General features: G+C 36.8%; 1 protein-coding gene across 17 annotated transcripts in view; it reads right to left on the bottom strand.

The window, feature by feature from the left end:
• The window catches only part of GTDC1 (glycosyltransferase like domain containing 1), a 422,749-nt gene extending 398,593 nt beyond the window's left edge, over positions 1 to 24,156 (bottom strand). For all 17 annotated transcript variants that reach the window (XR_009403155.1, XR_009403157.1, XR_009403156.1 and 14 more), the window contains exon 1: positions 24,075 to 24,156. The gene's annotated coding sequence lies outside the window, so the exon portion shown is untranslated. The remainder of the gene's footprint in view (positions 1 to 24,074) is intronic.
• Between the last annotated feature and the right edge of the window lie 892 nt (positions 24,157 to 25,048).

The raw sequence follows: 25,048 nt of genomic DNA, 5'->3' as shown, positions 1-25,048 counted from the left end.
CAATTTTATTCTTTTGCTAATGGATACACAGTTGTCCCAGTACCATTTGTTGAAAAGACTAGTCTTTCCCTATTAAACTATGTCAGCGCTCTTGTCAAAAATCAACTGATCATAAGCATTAGAGTTTATTTCTGGACTCCCAACTCTATTTCATTAATCTTTATGTCGTCCATTATACCAGCATCACACTGCCTTGATAACTGTCACTTTGTTGTTAAGTTTTAAAATTAAGATAAGTCCTTTATTTTTGTTTTCAGAATTGTTTTTACTATCTTAGACACCTGAATTTCCATTTAAATTTTAGGATCAGTTTTTTCATTAAAAGTGGGGGGAGCAGCTTGGATTTTGATAGAGATTGACTTGATTCTATAGATTATTTGGTAGACTGTCATCAATTTCACAGTATTAAGTCCTCTGATACACAAACATATAAGGTCGTCCAACAATTTTGGTAGGTTTTGGACAATTTTTCTACTGCTTCTGTTAAATGTGTTCCTATTTGATTTTTTTGTTGCTATTATAAATGGTTTTAATTTCCCTTTTATATTGTTCATTGTTGTTATATACATATACAATTGATTCCTGTATACTACTCTTGTACCTTACAATCTGCTGTTCATTTATTAGTTGTAACAGATTTTAATGGATTTCTTAGAATTTTCTATAAGTATCCTGTCATCTACAAATACAGTTCTATGTCTTCTTTCTAATTTGGATGCTTGTGTTTCTTACCTAATTGTCTTGGCTAGAACCCCTAGTATAATATTAAATAGAATTGGTAACAGCAAAACACTTACCTTGTTCCTGATCTTGGAGAAAAGTATTTACTTTCACCATTCCATCGCTCTGTTTTGACACAAGTGACTCTTATCATATTGAGGAAATTTCCTTTTATTTCTAGTTTAATAAAAGGTTGCTAGATTTTTCAAATGATTTTCTAATGAGATGACCTTGATACCAAAATCTGACAAAAACATTATACTGTCCCATCAGCTTGAGCTGCCATAATAAAATACCACAAAATGAGTGGCTCATCAACAGGAATTTATTTCTCATAGTTTTGCAAGCAGGGAATTCCAAGATCAAGATGCTGGACAAGCTGGTTTCCCAGGGAGGACCCCCTTCCTGGCTTATAGAAAGATGCCTTCCCGCTGTTTCCTCACATGCCCTCATATGGTGGGGAGAGTGAGCAAGCAAGCTCTGGGTCTCTTCCTCCTTTTATAAGGACACTAGTTCCATTATGGGGGCCTCACCCACATGACCTCTTCCAAACCTAACTGCCTTCCAAAGATCCAACCTCCAAATACCATCACATAGGACTTCAACACATATGTTTTGGGGAGACACAAATATTCAGTCCATAACACTACCCCCCAAAAAAGATATAAAAATCAAATTAAGCATGATATTAAATGAGAATGCATCATAACCAAATGGGGCTTTCAAATGCAAAGGTTGATTATAGGATCCAACCAACCAATGCCAATATATCAAATTAATAAATTTAAAAAGAAAAACTAAATGATTCTTTCTGTAGTTACAGAAAAATCATAGGACAAAATTTAACATTCATTTATAATAAAACTTCTAAGCATACTAAAAATAAAAGGGACCTTGCTCTTCCTGATATATGTCATTTATAAAGATATTTGCAGTTAACAGCATACATAATAGTGGAAATCTGAATGTTTTCTATGTCCAGGAACAAGGTAAGAATGCTTACTCTATTGCTTCTATTTTTTAATGCATTGTAAGTCCTAGTAAGTATATTAAAAAAGAAAGAAAAGACATAAAGATTGGAAAGAAAGATACAAAACTCTTTATTTGTAATTAACGCAATCATTTACAAAAGTATCCTGAGGAAGTCCCATACAAAAGTGAAAAAAATTAATGAATAAATGAGGTACCAGGATACACATTCAACATATAAAAATCAATTATATTTCTACGTACTAACAATGACCAACTATAAAATTTCTTTTAACTACATTTCCAATAGCATCCAAAAATACAATTCATATCCTATTCACTTAGGATAAATTTAACAAAAGACATCAAAGACTGGCATAATAAACACTACAAAACACTGCTGGGAGAAATTAAAGAATAAAAAAGTGAAAATATACCATGTCTGTGGGTTGAAATAACTCAGCACTGTTTAGAAATTCATCCTCCCAAAATTTATCGGTTTAATGCAATGCCAATCAAAATTCCTAGAGGTATTTTGTATAAATGTACAAATTAATTCTATAATCAATATGGAAATGGAAAGGATTAAGAGGATCCAAACAATTTCAAAAAAACAACATTAAAGAATTTACACCACTGATTTCAAGACAGTATAAAACATCGTTGTGCTGGCATGATAAACATATAGATTAATTTAAGAGTCTAGGAAAAGATCCATACGTTTTATACAATTATGTGATTTTTAACAAAAGTTTTCTTTAACTCAAAGGAGAAAAGACAGTTTCTGAAACTGTCTAGTTGTTCAAGAAACAAGTGTTTCCTGAATTCAAGAAACACTTGTTTCTTGAACAACTAAACATGGAAAAGAATGAACCTTGATCCTTACCTCATACTCTATACAAAAAATTAACTCCAAATGAGACCTAATGTAAAAGCTAAAACTGTAAACTTTAAGAAGAAAACACAGGAGAAAATCTTCACAACCTGTAGCTAACTAAAGCTTTTCAGGAAGGGGAAAAAAAAGGAGGAGGAAAGGAAAGGGGAAAAAAAGAAAATATTGATAAACTGGATTAATTTAAAATTAATTTATTTCTGCTCTTCAAAACAAATTATCAATAAAAAGAAAAAGCAATTTACAAACCAAGAAGAAATATATCTGACAAAGAACTAGTATCCAGGTATGTTAAAAACCCTTATAATTAAATAAAAAGAAAACAATCCCAGTTTGTTTTAAATCATCAAAAGATCTGAACAGATACTTCACAAAAGATAAAATGACCAATAAGTAAATAAATAAAGATCAACATCACTAACAATCAGAGAAATGCAAATTAAAACCACAATGAGATAAAACTACTCACTCAGGACAATGTTTGAACTTAAAAGAATGCTAGAATGGTGTCAAGTGCTAGCCAGAATGTGGAGCAACTAGCACTTTCATCCCCTCCTGGGGAATATGGTCCAATCACTTAGAAAACAGTCTAGCAGTTTCTTAGAAAATTAGCACACACTTTACCAGGGGACACTAGAATTCTACTCCTGGGTTACTTAACCCAGAAGAATTAAAGCATATGTACATAAATACTTGTATGTGAACATTCATAGTAGCATCATTTTTTATAGGCAAAAACTTGAAACACCCCCAATGCCCATGTACAGGTCAACTGTGGCACATTTTCACAATGCACACTACTTGCAATGAAAAGGAACTACTAAGATATACAATAACATAGAAATAAACTTCAAAAACCTCATGGTGAAAAGAATGCATAATGTGTGCTCCTACTTATGTGAAACCCTAGAGCAGGCAGAACTAATTCATAGTGACAAAAATCAAATCAATAGTTGCCTGGAAATGACAACAAAGGAGGAAAAAATGACTGTAAAGGAATACATGGGAACTTTTTGAGGTGACAGAAATGTTCTTTACCTCGTTATAGTAGTAGTTACAAGGTATGTTTGTCAAAACTCATTGACCTGTATGTCTAAAATAACTGTCTTTTATTATATGCAAATACCCCAAATACATTTGATTTAAAAATTTTAAAGTAGCATTTAGACATCTGGGAATAGCATCACTAACCGAATATGCCAGTAAAGGGCACATCTAGTTTTAGTCAGGTTTAACCCCTATAAAGGCAGTCTTTTATTATCTTTCATTCAATTATATGTTAAATACCAGCTATGTGCCAGGAATGATTCCTACTGTGTTAATAAGTAGTAAAACAAAACTGGATACCCTGCCCTCATCAAGCTTTCATCCTAAGAGGAAATACTGATCATAAAAAAGTAAAAGTAACAGACAGTAAGATAGACTGGGAAAGTACCAACCAGAAAAAAATAAAGCAATTGGGGGCTGGGAGACATTTTTAAATAAGATGGTCAAAGTAGGTCTCACTAAGAATTAACATTTCAGTAAAGGTCCAAGAAAGATTAGGAAAAAAAACTAAGAAGTTACCGGTAGGAATAGCATTCCAGAAAGAGGGAAAAATAAATGTGAAGCCTCTGAAGTCAACGATTCAAGAAACAACATGGTGTCAGGTGTAAATAGAGAGCCCTGAACAAGACAGTCAACAAATGAGGATGCAGATGGGGCGGTATCATGTAGAGTCTCATAGGCTACTACAAAGACTTTAGCTTTTACACTGAGAAAGAAAGGGGACTAATGCTTTTAATTGAAGAATGACAGGATTTAACTTGCGTTTTAACCGTGACTATTTTGGCTACTGCACTGAGACTAAACTGAACTGCTGAATTATGGGTTGAAGATTTTAAGAGGAAGCTGAGCAAATAGTCAGGAGGTATTAAAATAACCCAATAAGAAATGATAATGACTTGAACTACGTGATAGTGGAGGTGCTGAGAGGTGGTAAAATTCAGATTCTACCTTACTTTGATGGTAAAGCAATATGAACTACTAACTGAGGTATGGATATGAAGACAGAAGAGACAGGACTCCAAGGTTTTTGGTCTGAGTAACAGGAATAAACATGTCATTTACTAAGATGGGGAAGACTAAAAATGAAACAAGTTTAAGTAAAAAGATAGTTGAGTTTTGAGCATTTTCTATTTAAATACCTTTAAATATCCATATGGAGGTATCACAATTGGATAGGTGTCAGGAGTTCAGAGGAAAAAACCTCTTATAAATTACAGATTTTCACTATTTTTTTTTTTTTTTACAAAGTCAATCACTGGGTATGAGGGTGTGTGTGTGTGTGTGTGTGTGTGTGTGTGTGTGTGTGTAAGACTTTCAGGAAATAGTCCATACTTGAATTTAATACATTAAGGCCTCAGCACTAATGGATTGTTTGTATGTTTTCTGATTTACATAAATCCATACAAGTCTGCTAGGCACTTCACACCTTTATTTTTACTTTCACATCTGAAGTACAGCAATATGGATAGATAAGGTGTGTATTTAAGATAACAACGTGAACAGACACATTCCTGGAACCATAGCTATTTAAAAGTGACACCAGCATCAAGATACTCATTCTTATTCTGGGAAGGCTTTAAAAAACAATCACTTGTTATGAAACTAATTGCACTGCCAAATGCTTCTTAAGATCATATGTAAAAATTATCATCTTCTCTACATTTTACTGTTTTAAATCAAGGAAAGTAATAGACTGTGATTAGATTTAGAAGTTTAGTTTTGGATGCTTATAACCATCTAGGTTTTAAAGTGAATAACATTTCCACACTATATCTCAAAAAGATAGACACCATTTTGTGCCATTACTAAGGAAATACAAAAATGACATATAAGAATACTATACTTCAACCAGAATTATAACATGGGTAAACACGCTTAACTAGTGCTTTAAAACCATTTTCTAAAATGTAAAATTTTCAATGTGGAATGAGCATTATTTCTTTCTAGGTGTCTATTCATTTCCAATTCCATGTCTTGATTATTACCTCATGCTAGAATGCTTTTCTTCCCAGCTGATCCCCTTCTCCTTCAAGGCCCAGGCCAAATTCAGTCTGGACCACAAAGCCCACCTGAATGCAAGCAGCATTTAGTTGTTTCCATGTTCCCACATCATTGCCACTTACATGTCTAGAGCACCTAGGTCATTCCACCATGGATCACTTAGCTCTATACACTGAACAGAAGATCCCTCTGGGCAGAAAATCTTAGCCATCTTTGCCTTCCCTAAAATGCTGAACACAATACCTCACATATCATATTGTAGGTAAAAACTGAAGGTTTGTTTAGCTTAAAATCCTATTAAACTACGAAAATGACCAAATAAATAGAACTTAACAGGAGATACGCTTTAATTCCATCACCTTAAACGTACTCTTCCAGTTCGCACTTTCCCATCTCTCCATGATGTCCCAGATAAATCCTGCTTCTCAATCACTTTCTAGTATTGCAACACATTCTAGTCCAATTTAAATCTTCAATTTCATATCTTAATCAAAGAGTATACATACAACCCCACCCCAACCCCAGGCCAGCCAAGAGAAAGAACATAATCCATTTTTTTTTCCAATATTCTTCCTGACTCTTTCAATTTTCTCCACTTCCTCCCTCAAGTTTCTAGTTCCCATAAATCAGGACAGGCAGAAGAGGTACAAACGCCCTGTGTGCCTACACCCATGGGGGTTTACTGGATGGCCATGAAGGAGAATGATGCTATCCTTGCATAATTATTGATAATACCTTCTCTTTCTCAAAGGCACCCAGTTTAGACAGTATATTTCTGGTCTTCACAGCAGCATTTAACCTCTAAGTTACAGCAAGCCTAAGAGGCTGGCCCCTCCAATAACTGCATAATAACTTCTTGGTACAGGGGTACATTCTAAGACTGACTTTTTACTATCCTACCCACAGTCCTCTCATATGGCAAGCTCTCCCTGCTAGTAACCGCCAAGATAACTCTAACCTGGTTAAGTCCCATAGTGTCCACTTGATCCACGATAGAAAGAAAAGAAAGAAAGTCCTCATGCTTTCTTACCATACCATATAGACAAATGTCAGCTCTTTCCATTACTATCTTCTCACTCAATATGCCATCTCACTGACTCCATTTATCCTCCTCCCCTCCAGATCTTCCCTCCAGAAACGAGTCTATGTTCAGGAATGCTCCCTCAGTATCTCTCTGGAAGTGCTACTGCAATAAAAGACACAAGATTCTGTGGCTCATTAAACATCCAGACAAGATGTAAAATACCAATCTACACATCCAGCAGACACACCCAAATTCTGGGCTGGGAACAAAAGGTCCTTTGGGGGAAAAACAGGAAAAGGTCACAGAACTAACTTCAATAGATTAACAATTCTTCATCTGAATGACACCAATAATACTCCTCTCTTTTCTAATTACTGTTATATAAGGGAAGTGGGTGCTACACTTCTATTCTCTTTAACTAAGTCCTACATTCCTACTTAGAAGGCAAGAATAGTTGTTAACCTTTATTTTCAGGTTTGGAGCTAGAGCTAAAATCCTGAAACAAACAAGTCCTGGTCATCATGCTATTATCCAAGGTGCAATTCCCCTACATTATGGCTATTGCTTACCTAATATAAGGGACCGTTCATTTTAAGCAACCAATGTGAAATAAGGATTTACCAAAATAGGAAGGGCAGTGCTATTGACAAAGGAGATCAAGAAAAAGGAAAGAGATTCCTCATTTGGTCATTTAAATTTTACCTTAGTAGATTAGTTTATTATTCATATATCAAATATCTCATTTAATTATATATATATATATTTAATGAAGAGCCACTACATAAAATGAAGAATGCACACTTCAAAATTCAAACATATGCTATTTATGAAGAAATGAAAATTTAGAATTCTGCACAACAAACCAAGTTGATAATTACAAATCTACTTAAGTCAATATTAGATACACTGTAACTTATGATTTTTTAAAAAATAAATATATCATAAAACTATTTACTAGATTTCAATTACTACATGAAAAATATTCCAAAAAGCTCTCTGCTTAGAGAAACCATTTAGTACAAACCAGTATCCTCAACTAGTACAAAGTACAAAGATTTACAGATATGAACTAAAAATGCATGCTATGAATGGTGTGAGTTTGGAAAAGTTACACATATAAAATTATATACACGCTTCTAAAGTTAAAACATATACCAATCCTATGACAGAACAATTCCACTCTTAGGAATTTAATCAAAAGAAATTAAAACATACTGCCCACAAAAAGACTCATAGAAGAACCTTTTTTATGGCAAGCAGCTTTACTCACAATAGTCAAAAACAAGGGGAAAAAATTCAAATGTCTATTAACAAAATAATGGATAAACAAAGTGCAGTAAAACATAACATTACTCAGCAGCAAAACAGAATGAACCACTAATACACATATGGATGAATCTCCAAACTACTATGTTGAGGAAAAGAAGCCAGACACAAAACAGTATATACTCTATGAATCCAGGTAAATTTCAAGAAAAAGTTCCCCAATCTAAGGAAAATAAAAACTGCAAACTAGTTGTCTTCAGTGAGGAGAAGGAAGGACTGACTGAAAGAGGTATATGGGCAGTTTTAGGGGATTTTAAATGTTCTGTATCTTGAATGGGGAGGGGTAATTATATGAGTAGATACATACGTCAAAATTCATCAGTTTAACTTCATTCACTAACTTAAAAATGAGTACATTTTTGTATACAAATTATATCCAATAAAGGTGACTTAAATCACATCTGATACCATAGTTACGCCAACGATAACCAGCTAATGTAAAATGTTAATCCCTTAGTGAATGCTGAAAATGTAGTAAATACTTCTAAAAAAAATAAAAAGCTTCTAAAACCCAAATCGAAGTCCAAAGTGTTTACCCACTGTCACAGGTACATGGATAATTTTAGCTTATAGAAACATTCATTAGCTTTCACAGAATGAATGGTAGTAATCAGCATGTCTTTTCTTGGGAGGTCAAATGACCTAAAACAGGTGGTCACTTTTGACTACCATAAAATATGAATGCAACTTCATGTTAAATATCACTTTGGGGAAAATGATACAAATGTCATTTGTATCATGACATCACTTACATTTGAAAACACAGCTACCCCGTATTTTCTCTGCCTACTAACAATCTTTGAGGAGCTTACTTCCCTAATTCAGTACCACCTATTTCTTTTTTTTTTTTTTTTTAAAGCTGTGCATCTCAATTTTTATTTTTTTTTTTTTAATTTTTTATTTTTTATAAACATATATTTTTATCCCCAGGGGTACAGGTCTGTGAATCACCAGGTTTACACACTTCACAGCACTCACCAAATCACATACCCTCCCCAATGTCCATAATCCCACCCCCTTCTCCCCAACCCCCTCCCCCCGGCAACCCTCAGTTTGTTTTGTGAGATTAAGAGTCACTTATGGTTTGTCTCCCTCCCAATCCCATCTTGTTTCATTTATTCTTCTACCCACTTAAGCCTCCATGTTGCATCACCACTTCCTCATATCAGGGAGATCATATGATAGTTGTCTTTCTCTGCTTGACTTATTTCCTATTTCTAAATCACTTTCCTGATCTCTCTCACCAATTTTTCCCCCTGACTAAAAACTGTAGGAATATTATACAACCACTTTACTCTCAAAGAGCCCTCCTTAATTCTTGCCCTTTGTTTTTTATTTCCTACTTTTTTCCCTGTATTTTCAAGCAACTAAATTATTTTGCATTCTAACATCTTGAGTTCAATAATTTCAACCACTTTTTTCCTGTCTTCAATACCACATTCTTCACCAAGGTGGCCAAAGTACTCATACTTAAGCTACTTGACAATGCTGCCATCTTGGCTGTGCCTTTTTTTTTTTTTTTAACCTCCTAAATTACCAATGAATGACAAAGGCAAAGATTCCTTATGATTTTACCCTATACCTGAAAAAAGTTGGATAGTTTGACTCCAAAGCCCTACCACTGTTGTCTTTTATTCATTGAAAAATACTGCTGCTAAGGCACTGTTCCTAACCAAGTGACTGAATGTGTCCTTTCCAAGCAGATGATGCTTGGTTATGGGCTGTCCAGGTCTACTTGTAAAGCCTGTAAACACCCATGGTGCTCATTTTAATGGGATTCGTGACTTTTTTCCACTGTTTTTCCCAACACCCCAAATTGTTTGTCGCCTTAGACTAAATCAGACTGCTTAAACCAACCCTCTTTGAAACACTTTTGTACACAATCTATCTGAAGTTAATCCAATCCAGCTTATCTGTGTTAGTTACTGTGGCAGCTCATTATCACCCACCTTTCATATACAGATTTTGTATCATGACATCACTTACATTTGAAAACACAGCTATATAATATTACACTAATATTAAAGGTAACCCATTAGTTGGCATTCTAGAGTCCAGATACAATATTTGCAAATGTACTGTCTCAATGCTTTCCAAGGAGGCTCCAATGACCTTCCACAACACCAACATGGAGTCATTTATGTTAAAAGCCATTAACCCTAAAATCTTCCCATACTATATGCTGGTCTTTCAGATTACTTATTATTTCTTCATTTATCAGACAATAACTTGACAGAAAAGGCATCTATACAATGTAAGACACAATGTGGGACTCTATTTTTACTTCTAAGACCTTGGATATACCCCTTAGTATCTTTCCTCATCAGGAAACTGGGATAATTGCACTTGCTTTCAAGGTTATGGAAAGAATTAAAACTGAGACAAAGTATCTTAGTCAAGACCTACTAAACAGGAGGCTTTCAATAAACAGTACATAATAAACCACTCTACTCTACTGATACCTTTTCTCTAGCACCCTTGTCAATCCAAAAACAGAGCGTTCATCTATGATCTTGTTGCCTATCATATTTACAATCTCATTCTCCCCTTACATTCCACTAGTTTCCCAATACCTAGAATAGCCTCACTTTCTCCATTCATAAAACTGCCTCTCACTTGCCTTAATGAAAAGCAGCTTTAGCCAGTGGATTATGAAGTTAGGGGCCAAGGCAACATGGGAAGGATCCATCTAAATAGTCATTGCTCTACTAAAATTAACACAGTAGTATATGCCTACTACATCCTAACCTGGCATTAATCTTTCTTCAAAGTTTTTTCTGAAGTCCACGAAAGCCAGAATCACAGTCTTCCTCATGTCCTGTAAATATCACAAACAGGTCCTATGTGAAACAACCAGTGGATAAAAATAATGTAATGGATGAATTCTCAAAACCCTCTAAATCTGAATGTTTTATCTCAGAAACCCATTCATGAGAACTTATCATATGGGGATTGAGGGAGAATAAAACTAAACATAATTTTAACCACTGATACAAAGCTAGTTTTAAACACCTGGATTTTCTTCTCCTGATTACACTCAAATAAATGAATTACTGGTTCAATCTAAAAGATTAACACTTTTTTTTTTGCCACTATATTCTCAAATTCCAAAAGCACCTTTTCTGCAATGAACTTTTTTAATATTTTTACGACACGTCTGCTCAATTTCAATAAGAACAGGTAAATTAAGAGTAACTGCAACCTATCAAGCTATGATTATGCATTCTTCCATGTATTTTTTTTAAAATCTGATTTGAAAAAAACTGCTATTTATAGTGTTCCCCCTCATAGGTTTCCAGAAGGCGACAGTGGAATTCCTTATTTAAATGGGTTATCAGTGTTAAACCCACACATAATTTTTATTAGATATGTCTAATTTATAAGGTAAAAAGCTGTTTGGTACTTACTTACACACACACACAACTGTCTTACCTAAAGTGCCTCATATCTGACAATGGCAAAGTTTTCCAAATATTAATATGAACCCAAATAAAATCCATAGGGCAGTTTAATTATGGCACCATAAATGGATGACAAGAGCATTTTATTTTAAAATCCCGGAGTTCTAAGATCTGAGCATCTACAAGAATATCCCTTTCATTCCAGATTCAAGAGTTTAAGGCATTCAAATGCTACACCACACCTGTCTTTCAGTTATAGACACTGCTTTCAATGAAAAAATAGCTTAAAAACCATGAAATGAAATCAATTCCACATAAAGCTATCGTCTGATTCTGATCTCTAATCTGACTTGTAAATTAGATGTGTGCAACTTCCACTACTCAGCAACCCACAGATCTTTTTCCTAGCAGGATGGCTATGTTAGTTGCATTGCACTCTGGCAGTAGTGGCAGTGGCACACTGACAAATTGAATAGTGTATGCCTTGAATAAAACAGTATATGCCCTGAATAATATATGCCCTGAACAGCTTTCAAGGTAAGTCATGAGGGAATCTTTTTCTGTTTGTTGATGAGCTACATGAACTATATAAAATGTAATCTATGTTTTATATACTGGGATGCCAGAGTTTTTGTTGAATGCTAAGATTAAAAAAAAATGTTGAAGATTCACTGGAAAAAAAAGGGGAGGGGATTCAACATTGAAAATCCACCCACTTCATTTCCCAGAACTGCTTTCAAATCCTCTACAACTGGAATAAACAGACATATACTAAAAGCAGCAGCTCTAACCAAATAAAATATTGATTTGGTTCAGAGAATACTTTGATGTTCCAGTTTTCTTGTGATTCAGTGGCTTAGAAAATACAGGTTTATTTTCAATTCACACCTGCTCTCTAAATCATTTTAAGTGAATTTAGTTAACAGGTCCTAAGATATTAATTTTTTAATTCAACTGTTCTATGAACCTAGTATTATATAGTGTGTTTTTGACTGTTGAGTTCAAGAGCCTACACAAAAGAATGTTTTCTTGGAAAATTCTGGGTACAGTAGATTTTTGCAAACAGAGTTTTTTTTTTGGGGGGGGGGGAGGATGAGAGGGAGTGAGGGGCAGAGGAGGAGGAGAGAATCTCAAGCAGGCTTCAAGCCCAATGTGAGCCTGACACAGGGCTCAATCTCATAACCTTGAGATGATGCCCTGAGCTGAAATCAACAGTCAGACACTTAACCGAATGAGCCACCCAGGCACCCTAGAAACATATTTTATATATGCTGTAGGACAGCAAAATTTCAAGAAATCCCCCAAAGCAAAAACTTTCTTATAAAAATGATTAAGTCTTTAAATTAACCTTTTTAGGTTAATTTTCTTTAGTTTCAACAGATGTTTTTCTTTACCATAGTTCCCTTAAAGTAAAAGAATCCAACACTAAAAGGTGGTAACTACGTAAGTTCCATACAGACAGAACCTTTGAAGTTTGATTACCAAGCAATTACCATGTATCATCATGGAATGATAAAACATTACACATTCCCCAAGTAAAGATCAAATTTACTTCAACTATGCCCTCCCAACCAAAAAATAGAAATTTAAAAAAAATCAATATTTATTTAATCATGAAGTCCTTGGAATCATAGTAGGGCTTGATGCCATTTTGGTGTCACAATCTGCCAGTCATCCAAAGAACATGCCATCCTTCTCTTTCAACTTCTTTGTCTACTAGTGCATCACTGGACCCAGCAGGCAGCTCACCCAGACAATTTCAGTAACGGTTTTTGGCTCTGTGCATAACAGATGAAAATCTTTACGAAGTATCCAGTTTGTCTTATAGCTGAGAGATTTGAACCTGCTGCAGATGTCACATCTAAATTCTTGAAGGGATTTTTATCATCAGTGTCACCTATAAAACAAGACAGTGTCACCAACAGCATTGTCCTAGAGATATCTATTTCAGTAATGCTAAGCTTTCAGCATTATAACTGACAGTGATTTATTTGACTATAACAAGGGTCAGCAAACTACAGTCCATGAACCAAAATTCAGCCCACTACCTATTCTTAGATCAAGGCTATGATCTAAGAATAGATTTTAAAACTATAAATGGTTGAAAAAAAAATTTTTTTAAAGACTTAATACTTTGTGACATGTGAAATTACATGAAATTCAATTTCAGTCTCCACAAATAAGATTTTATTGGAACCACAACTATGCATTCTCTATGTCTGCTTTCATGCTATAATGGCAGACTTGCTTAAGTAGGTGCAACATCAACTAAATGACCCATAAAAAGGAGTATCTTTACTCTCTGGTGCTTTAAAAAAAAAAAAAAAAAAAAAAAGTTTGCCAACCCCTGATCTAGAGGATATCAAGTAGGTAGGTTAATAGGACACCTAGTGTCTGTTTTATCAAGAACCTGAGGTGCAATGACCCAGTTGTTCCCTTCCCTTACTTTCATATATTTGTTTTAACAAATATTTCTGGGTAGGTCTGTCATTCCAGTGTAGACAGCTATAGTTACTTTGCTTTCCACTTTGGCTCAGCCTTGCCTCAATCCAAGGAATCAATTATTACCCTTGGGCAGGAAGAAGGCAAGAAGCTCAGTTTCAAAATCAAATACTTCTACAACACTGGCCTCTTCTGTATCCCTAAGTTCTCCTGGTTCTGGATTTCTGCTTTATATTAACCATTCTCCATAACAAGCTTTCTGCACTAATACCAGTCTTAAAATTCTATTTCCCGCTAGAGATCCTAGAGTAGTACACTGAGTCACAGTAGTCATTGACTGATCTGTGCTGGCTGATAGCTAGTTCCACCCCTGCTTTATTAACAAGCATCCTGTAACATGAATTTGTTTGGGCCCCGTGGACAGTTTTCATATTCCAACATTCTTCCAACCTCCACTACTCCTCCTGATCATGAATGCTCCTGGAATCACAGATTTTCCTTTTACATGCAAACTCATATACTACAAACCCATGAGTTTATTAACCTGCCCAACTGAACCTTCATTCTGTTTCTTGAGCTCAGTTCATACAATAACCAATCATAAGAGCACAAGACAAACCTCTATATAGATGGATTTCCCATCCTAGAAATATCCATGTTAAAGCATCTCATACTTTTTAGCAATTGCCCCAAAAGTGAATATATTCACCCCAAGCAGGACTCAGAATATTCCTTCCCTTTTTTCCCTTCATCATCGCCTAGTTAGCCCAAAGTTTCTAGATCTGCTTCATCTGAGAGTGCTATCCATTACCCTTTACCCACTTGGAGTGCTCAAAATATCTGTGTTTCTTGAACACTGCCTCAGACTGTCTGTCTTGCTTCAATCAAAGTTTTAACAACCCCAGTTCTATTGTAAGGGAAAAAGAAGGGTTTCTTGCCACTATCTGACTACAGTGGAGAAATGTATTTGGTTAGATTTCTAGCACTGAAAATATAATTCCCCCCAAAAAACATGTCAATAGTCCACAATGAGGCTACTATTAGTGGTACTACAGAACTAATCTGTAATTCATATTGTATTGCTGCAAATAATTAATTTACAAACACATTCATAAGTTGTAGACTGACTGTACTAAAAAATAGCTGTGAAATGTCAGGAAGACTTTACGGCAAGACAGATTAGCCTCACGTAAAGACTTCAAAGAAAATGGCAATTTATTTTCAGCAAAGTGAATTTCACTATAATCCTGAAATAGAATGCCACGGTGAACAACTCTGAAAATTGCATAAACAGTTCTAACACAAATGCGTAGTATCAAAAATGAAGAGGCTGACTGAAATGACCATTAACCATATTTTAATTCTGAGTAGCAACCACATAGGTAGCATCAATTAAATAAAAATGAAATCTTCAACAATACATATAGGAACCCTATGCCTACTTGGGGAATGACAGAGTACAGCAACATACCTTTATTACCAGGAAAAAAAAGTAGACGCATGCAGTCCATATCCCAAAGGATTACTCAGAAGATTAAAAACTTCAGAACTTTACTCATTTGACAAATCTAGTCTCCTTCCCTTTAGGGGACAGTTCACACTTTTTAGTAAAAGGACTCCTTTGTATCCTCAAATACTAAGAACTCTTGAAAATTCTAGTTAATGTGAGTCATAATTATTAATATTTACTGTATTAGAAATTAAATGAGAAAATGTAAACATTAACTCATTTTAAAATTTTATGACATGTTTAATATGACAAATAACATACATTATGAAAAAGTACTTTCCTAAAAAAAAAAAAAAAAAGTAAATTTTTTGGATGTCTAATTTAATAGAAGACAGATGAATTCTTGTACCTACTTCTATATTCAATCTGTTGTGATATGAAAAAAGGAATTATATGTTAATATTTATAGCCTTTTCAGATAAATGTGAACATACTTCTTTGATACTACACCAAAACTTGACAAGTAGGAGTTTAACAGTCATCTATTATACAGAACCTATTATCACAGAAACTCTGTTTCTCTGTTACTTGCTTTTTGTAAGGGTCTTTTACCCACAATTTTATAACACTGATTGCTTTGAAAATATTGGTGTCTTACACTATGTTTATATTCCAAATTTTGACATAATTAATTAATTAATACCACAGCAAAACCTCACTTTCATTAATATCACCACCCATCTCATCAGAAAAAACTTGAAGTATTAGGAAGCTGTCAAGGGCACAGCAGGTGATAAAAGTTTTCCAAAATTTTAATTTTCACTTGAAATCTCAAATTTTATCATTGGCAACAAAGATTATCAGTTGTTTTTCCCGAAGTGGCAGACTTGCTTTGTTCATTTTCAAGAAAATGACTGCCAAATATCTAAGTCTAAATGATCATAATTTGGTAGTCATTATTATACGTAAAAATGATGCTTCATGTAAAATATGACTCAGCTTGCAACTCAAAAAAAAAAACATCACAGAAGGGTTTTCCTTAGATCAACCAATGTACTCTGGATATACAGCAAAAAAATGTTTTTTGCATATTTCCTACCTCATCACAAAGAATATTAAAACAAAGTATACTGAAGGATTAAGATTTAATAAAATTGTTTTTACTGCTTCATCAATGACATTCTTCAATGAAACTGGCATTTCTGTTTTGTTTTGTTTTTTACTAGAAAAGCATGGTAGTAAAGAATACAATGATTACTAGTAAAGTTTTGTGCCATTGAGATTTAATATGTACTAAGATGTCCACAGTTTTACCCACCATTGCTTTAGTATCAGCAAGGCAAATGTCAAAGTAGTGGAAATAGCAAAAAGCATTACTATGAAAATAGTCTGAAACTCACAGATCCCCTTAAAGGCTCTTGTGACCTATATGGGTCTGCACATCACAATTTAAGAACCATTATCTTAAGGAAACACTAAAAGCTATAAATGGTAATTTGCCATCTCCAAATGCATAATAAATATTCCCCAACATAAGAATTATATTTAAAAAAGTATTAAATATCTGTACAAATTCCTTGATTTTAACTCAAAATTGGTCCAATTCATTCTGGAACTGTATTAATAATGTAACAATACCAATTAACAAATAATGAGCACTTACATGTATTACCTCATTAAATCCTCATAACTATCTTAGTTCTCTGATAACATTCATGCTACTGAGGAAGACACCTGAGGTAGAGAAAGGGGAAGTAACTTGTTTGTGGTCACAATAACAGCTATCAGTACTTATGGATTCAGGCATTACTAAGTATTTTCTTTACTTACTTCATCTCTTAAGCCTTTATAATGACTTACTAACCTTTTTTCACCCTTTATTATTCTTGACACTTTTATTACCCATTTTACAGAAGAAAACTGAGTCAAGAAGGTCAAATTCCCTGCCCAAGGTTATCCAAGTGGTTGATCATCCAAGTCTGTCTTAATTCAACAAGTATGCTACATATTTTGCCTATGTCACATATGAGAATACCCTGTATATATAAATAATTCAATGGTTCCAAGTCCTACATAGTTGTAATCTCAACTAAGCAAGACTGCTATTTGTAATTTTTTTTTACTAATTTGATTATCTCTGTCTTCAAATAGAACAAAACCTACTTTCTTTTAAAATAGCCCATGATCTAGGTAAACAGTTCACAAACTCACTAAACCCTTATCTGCATAGGACAACAAATCAATCCAGCTAAGATTATTCTAAGGAAAGTGAAACCCAGAAAACTAACTTCCCCCAAAGCATGCTGTTCATAAATGGTAGAGGACTGAAATCAGTCTGGACTGACCCTGAAGCCTAAACTCTTCAATCACACTGCCTGCATGTATTTAAGAAAGTCTTGGGCAATGACCTAGGAATTGCTCACAAGGTCTGGATACAGAGCTTGCTGATATCATATCCACTTTGCCCAAGGCAATCAAGATATGAATCATCTTGTCTCTCAAAGACCAAGAGACAAAAAGGAAGATGATACAGGCTGAAAATAGAGACCCATTCTCAGGTTCTGTAGGTAAAACATCGACAGGTAATGCAGAAAAAAAGAATAGGTGGCAGCACACACCTCTAATAGCTGAGATAACCCCACCTCTGTTTAAAAACAAAACAAAAAAATGCCTAGAGGAAAATGTCATCACAGATACAAAGACTACTCTTTACACAACAGTTCTCAGATGCCAGGAGCCCAGGAATACTGAAAATATAGTAAATGACAGCAGAAATCAGTTTCCTAAAGCTTTCCTAAACTCTAATCAATCAGCAAAATTGTCATTTCAAGTAAGGATCCATAAAAGCCAGGGGTTATGCCCCAGTGTTTATTGCTATTTTAAGGTCCCACATCATTAGATACTTCTTAATATTAAACCCTAAGGGGACAGATTCATCTTAACTTGAAGTAACTCAACTTTTAGGAAGGATAAACATCTTGTGATTGGACAGAAGACTGTGGTTTTAGTTTCAAACAAACTGTATTCTCAAGGAATCCGCACACACACATCTGACATTTGACAGGAAGGTGACAAAATGGAAGGCTGTGGTATACCACCTAAAAGGGCAGGGCAGCACAGACAAGAAGTGAGCAATTATACTTGTCACAGAATACCACATTCTGGATTCCCTTTATGGCAAGGGGAAACAAAAAACAAAAAAACTACAGAGCAAATTTTACCTCCTCCCATCATAGAAAAAGAATCACAATCTAGTAATGTAAAAGCAGCTGACAGATATATAGAAAAAAAAAAAAATCAAGATTGAGGTCATGTCTCTTGCCATGCATCATTTACACTAAGGATTCCCCCATTTATCTGAATTAATTTCATGTACCTCATTTCATTCAGATAATTGAAGTTTTCCTTTTAGAGTTGTAAAATGTTACCTCAACATAATTAGTAAACTGTCCACTTAAAAATACCACTACAAAAAAATACCATCCCTTCCTCTCTACACAAACACATACACTCCACCATCATTAAATGTATGAGATTTTGGCCTTCACAAGAAACTTAGTTCAGTAAGTCCTCTTTAAAAAAATTAGCACGAGAATTTCTACAAGAAAAGTTATGGTCATTACCTTGTTAATACAGAGTGTTTGCATTACTTGTTAAAGACATGGTAATTTGGGTATTCAATACATGACTGACTACTGTTCTGAAACCAAATTAAAGGTTTAGACTACTGAAGAGTTTGATGACTTGCCTCAAAACAATAAGTAGGATTGTATGGACAACAAAATCAAAGAAGTCTCTCTTTTTTATGAGCAGGCATTTAAGAGCCTTTTAATGAGAATTTACTCTTTAGTATATAATTACTAATGAACAAAAAGAGGGCAATTAAACTCACTTCTTTATAGTGCCATAAAACTTCAATGTGTAAGAAATATTATATACACATGTTAATCAAACTCAAGAAAAACTGAAATGTGCAACATCTAAAAATACGTAGTGAAAATTATATACCTTTTCTTCTGAAATAAATGCCCTCCCGGATGACTGATGAAGCTATTTTTTAAATGGATTTGCTTATAACTTATAATACACAGACTGTAGTCCTAATGATGGTGACGAAATGTCTAAACTTCTTTTATGAAATCTAAATTTCCAAATGAACAATGATTTTCCACACTGATAATGGACTGATAGGATGAATTTTATATTAATTAATATTTATTTACCACCTGCTATGTGCCAGGCACTATACTGAGTGCGAGGAAACCACCAGGAAAAGCACAGATTCAGTCTCAATACTGGTTACAGTCCAGAAGGAAAGACAAATAATGAACAAATGTGCTATGGGAAAGTACAACAGCTCCTTGGTCAAATGAAAGCTGAGAAGACATGGGTAGAAAATCAAACACCTGAAAATGATTAGCTACCACTGAACTCAGGGGATAAAAATCACCAACTACATGACTCAGCTAAGAAGGCAAAGAATCGAACAGCTACACAGACAGGAAAGGGATCTAAGTGATGACTGGATGAAGTCTAGGGTGTTCTACAGTCTGATGCAAATGAAAAGCTGACCCTCAAAATGGACTCAAATCAAAACAGCCAAAAAAGCCCAGTTCTCAGCCAGCCTATCCTCAGTATATAAGGGGTCAATCCAGTAAGTGCAAGTCCTAGAGGCAGTAGCATAGTATCTTGGCTTTGCAAGTTCTGCCTCAGTTGAAACAGAGCCCCAACCATCCACCTGTGGAAAAGAACAGGTCCCAACTCCCTGAGCAGAAGAGGGAACAGCAAGGAGAGTCAGATGACCAAGTGGTTAGAGTTCTTAAGTAGGTTAAGACAAGGTTTCAGGTCCACAAGTGGAGTACAATCTGGAGTACAAAAAGAAACAACACAAGAAAACATCAACACTTACTAAAGAAAGGCTGTGGAACTGCTTCTCTGGTTACTTTTATAAATGAATACTCAAAAACAAAGTCATCTGTTTAAATGACTTAAGTATGACCTTAAAAGTATGGGGGGAAAGGACTAGATACTCTGATTCTTATTAATGAATTTATATCCTAATCCCATCTAAACCTTTATTGAAATATTCTAGATGCCTCACACACACCCCTCATTAAAATGTTCATGCTATGCATTTTAAAACTCTTGATGAGTAAACTGTCTTTAAAAATGAAAATCTTAGTCAAACTGCATACATGCCAACAGTATGGAGAGTTACCATACTTCCATGAGCAATGAATGTTCAGGGCACCAGAAAAATTCCAGATCCCACCTCCGGAAGGGGATGGAGATTTTAATGTATTTTAAATCTTAAAAATCAATTCAAAAACTGAGTCAAAGGGGTAAAACTGGCAGTGGGTAGGATACATAGACTGGGACTAGCAAGGAACCAGAATGATACATGTGAAATTATCTCCTTCCTATAAATAAACACCCTGCTATAATATACAATTGTTCTGTTATAAAGTTGTGGAAAAAAATGCATGTAGTCCACAGACGTCTTTATGAAGGCTATTATTTATGATCTACATATTCAAATAGGAATCATGCTAAGGAATTGGCCCTACATTTGTTCAAACATTATTTTCCAAAGCTATTCAAAGGGTGAAGTGGTGGTACTTTCCAAAAGAAATGCTTGAAAATTTTCCTCTGTTAATTTTTTTAAATAAACAAAACACACTATTCTGATCTATTAAAAGAGGAGATAAGCCTAAGAGAAAAAGAAAATACAGTAGGTTTTTGAGTTGTTTTGTTTTGTTTTACCATACCACCAGAATGCCATATAAAACAGTTTAAAATATCCTATCAGGACAGCTTGCCAAGGTAGACTGGACTCCAAAAGTCAAGATCCTTATAAAAGTCTATATGCTGAAAAATGTTTCACCTTATAAAGTGAAACCAAAACTTTAAAATGTGGCTTACAGCAATAATTAGAGCGTCACTCAATTGATGGTGGTCAAACTGCTCCAGTGGAAAATTTCACGGAAATTTTGTATTACTTTAGCTCTACTGAGGTATTCTATCAAATAATTTAACTAATGGTCATTTTCCCTATTTCACAGAGTGTAACATGTTAAAGAGTAAAATCCTCAATGTTAATTTTTCCCCCATTTTTTCTGAAATATTTATTACCTGATACATTTTTCAATACGGGAATTAAGCCTAATATAGTATATGATTCAACACATAAATGGAAATAAATTATTTCAAATTTACAAAATCATGATTCATGACCTTCAGCCACTCAACTACCTTAAGTTTGCATAAGACCAGCATGAACACGAGCATTTAGAGAATATCCACTACACTTGACACTAGGCACACAAAGATAGAGTAAGACATGGCTTGGGGTGCCTGGGTGGCTCAGTGGGTGAAGCCTCTGCCTTCAGCTCAGGTCATGGTCCCAGGGTCCTGGGATCGAGCCCCATATCGGGCTCTCTGCTCAGAGGGGAGCCTGCATCCTCTTCTCTCTGCCTGCTGCTCTGCCTATTTGAGATTTCTCTCTCTGTGTGTTAAACAAATAAAAAATAAAAATCTTTAAAAAAAAAAAGAGAGAGAGAGTAAGATATGGTCTTTCACGAAGCCCCCACCAAGCAAAGTGCACAGAAGCCAAAAAGTATTTATTTACTAAATGCCTAGACACTGTGGTGTTTAGCAAGAACTTCAGGACTTCGGCATTTGAGGCCCACTAAGAAAAGTGATGCTGCCTGGGAATACTGGAATTCAGTTACTACATGTGTATAGCACCTTTCTTCCTCATTAACATCAAGGTTATATAAACCACAGTCTTAAACACACAGACTTTTAAAATGCCAATCTCCTGGAATCAAAACAGACTATCTGAATCAAGAATATGAACAAACATTCTTGAAGTGAAAATAATTACTAATTTCAAACAACCTGGAAAGTACTGTTTTCAACTGATAAACTACAGCATGTCCTAATTATAAATAATCTGTATCATTTGTATCTAATGGGTCCAAACACAAATTAAGGCATATAGTCAGAAAAAAGAACAAAGAAAATTTAGTAATTACTAGACTTTTTAAAAAATAACATAGTCAAAACAAATTTTGGTACAAAAGTATTCATTGAGGAGGTCTGAATTATATACTTAAGTGTTCAGTTAATTAAGTCAACTAGTTCTATTCAACTCCTGTTGAAAATCTTCAAGAAACTTTCTTTAATTTCTCCCTGTAAAATAATGGAGTTGGATTTAACTGTGAAAGTCTCTTACAAAAAAAAATTTCTGTACTTCTGTGGTATGTAGATTAAAATGTCAACAGGATTTCAAAACAGGAGTAAAGAAGCCATCTTAACTTCTCAAACGGATAATGCTAAAAATTCATTTTCCGATTTTTATCTCAGTATCACGGTTCAGATTTTACTTATTCAGTTTACAAGTTTGTCGAAGAAAGTTGCATGATTCAAAAGGTACCCCTCCAACCCTCAATACTAACACTGTTTCATCAAATACAAGATCCAAAGGAAAATGTATAAGAAAGTGAGAGCCAAGGAGAATCTACTCCTATCAGACGTGGGATGCACTAATTAAAATTCAATATAGCGCTTGGTAGGTCTGTGGGTTTCTACAGGAAACTACTGCCACGCTTTAGCTTAAGGTTAAACGGGCTAGCAGAATGCAATAAAATGGCTCTACTGAATTATTCTGAACTTCTTTTTAGCATCTCCTTTACCTGAGCACTACAGTGAGTAGTGGTAGGTCCTACAGGGGTAGGACCAAACCACCAAGGTGAGCCACACCCCTGGAGGGCTGCGCTGTGAAACCCACCTCTCGCGGAAAATCACCGTCAACTCAACGTTTTCCATTTCATTCGGTGATACAGGTGGAGGAAAAAGTGTAAAGCCTTCTCTTTGAACCTCCCATCACACTGCCTCGAGGCGCTAATTTAAGAATTATCTCAAAGATAATCTAATGCAGTACAGTTCTCAGAAGATTCTAAAAGTTGTATTTGCGAGAGAGAGAGAACTCCCTCAGGCCTAAAGGTTAAATTGTGGCGTACTGCAACTTCGCGGCAGAGTACGTGGCTAGACTCAAAAGCCTGAAGAGAACCTTTCCACCGAACAGTTAGCCCGCATCACGATCAAAATAAGTGTATGTCCGATCCTCACAGGAGGGATAGGGCAAGGGGCGAGTGAGGTCTTTCATTTCAGCTGACCCAGAGGCAGAGGGGCTGGCGAGAGCAGGAAAGTAAAAGCAATAAAGGGGACGGCCGCAAAGCAAAGGTTCCCCTCAGGAAGGCCCGGAGGCGCGTGTGGCGAGGGACCCCGCCTCGCAGTCCCGTGGTCGGCAGGAGGCCCCTCCGCCTACTCGGGCCAACCCCTACTCCCCCCACCGCGCGAGAGGAACGAGCCCCCAGCCCGCCCCTCGCCTGCCGCAGGAGGAGGCGGCGGCACGCCGGGTCCCTAGAAGCTACCACACACCAAGCGCAGAACTCAAAAAAATTAAATCAGAAAATGGCCAGCCTACAGGACTGAAATGCAGCGGCCGGTGTTCCCGGCTCCACGGACGAGGCGGACGGCGGCGCGAGGAACGCAGCGCGTGCGCTCGGGAAGCGCGCCGCCCGCGCGGCCCTCAGCCCCGCCCCCCCCCCCCCCGGCTCTCCGCGCCGCCGCCGCCGTCGCCGCCGTCGCCGCCGCCGCTGCTGCCGCCGCCACTGCCCCTCTGGGAACTTCGCGCCGCGCGGCCCCGCGAGGCGGGCGTCGGGGAGGGAAGGGGAGGGGCCGCGCTCCCCGCCTCCCCTCCGGCCCGCGCGGCTCCCCAGCCCGGAGCCTACTCACCTCCTCCTCCTCCTCGTCTCTCCCTCCTGGCCACCGGCGCGGCCCAGCCGGCGACGCGCTGACGCCGTGCCCCTCCCCCGCCGCCGCCGTCGCCGCCACCCCCGCCGCCGCCCCTCCCGGCCTGCGGCCGCTGCGGCCTTCGGGCGCGTCAGGCGCAGGCCCCGCCCTTTGGTCCGCCCACGCGCCTAAGACTCCGCCCACTGCGCGGTCGGGACGGCGGGAGCGCGGGGTCCCTGAGTCAGCGCGGATCCCGCCCGCGCGCGCCTAGTAGTGTTGGTTCACGGACCCCGCTCCTCTTCTCACCTACCGAGGGCTTCGCTTCACTTCTCCCCCCGCCCCCGCGCGCCCTTTCCCCCTTTCCATCTCTTCATCAATACCCCTCTCTGCCTCTTCAGCTTTTTTGTACTCTTTCTCTAGTCTTGTTCTAAGCTCGTATTGGCTCCTTCTCTTTTCTTCCGGACGGTCTTCGCTGCTCACTAGGTCGGCCTCGGCTTCCTCCTGCAGTTTTCCTGCCGGTTCTTCCTGCCTCCGTTCCTCTCCCTGGCCTGCTGTGGCGTCCGGGCCTCCGCGGGTTGCCGGCCTGTTCCCTTCCACCTGTACCTGCGCTGCTGCTCTCACGTCTGCTTTGCTTCCGCGTCCTAACTTCCCTCTGAGCAGGCTCACGCTTTCCTTTACCTACAGTTTGTCTGTCCTTTCGGTTCTGACTCCTCCACACACTTAAGATGCATTTTGGCTGTTCAACAATTGCTTGTCCACACTTAGATGAAGAAAATCACATGGAGGAATTAAAACGCACAAAGCAAAGCGATAGCAGTGGTCACCATCTTTCAGCTGCATGGTTGTCTCTACGTTGTCATTGGGATACTGTATTGACTCTTAAATTTAAAAGCTTAAAATTCACAAATTTTGGATGTTTTTTCCCTGCAACCTAACCTCACTTTTTTTTCTTTTTCTTTTTCTTTTTTTTACGTAGT

The sequence above is a fragment of the Mustela nigripes genome, chromosome 3 (assembly GCF_022355385.1).
Source record: "Mustela nigripes isolate SB6536 chromosome 3, MUSNIG.SB6536, whole genome shotgun sequence".
Taxonomy (NCBI): domain Eukaryota; kingdom Metazoa; phylum Chordata; class Mammalia; order Carnivora; family Mustelidae; genus Mustela; species Mustela nigripes.
Note: the sequence above shows the minus strand (reverse complement) of the source record. Positions and strands in the feature narration are given on the sequence as shown.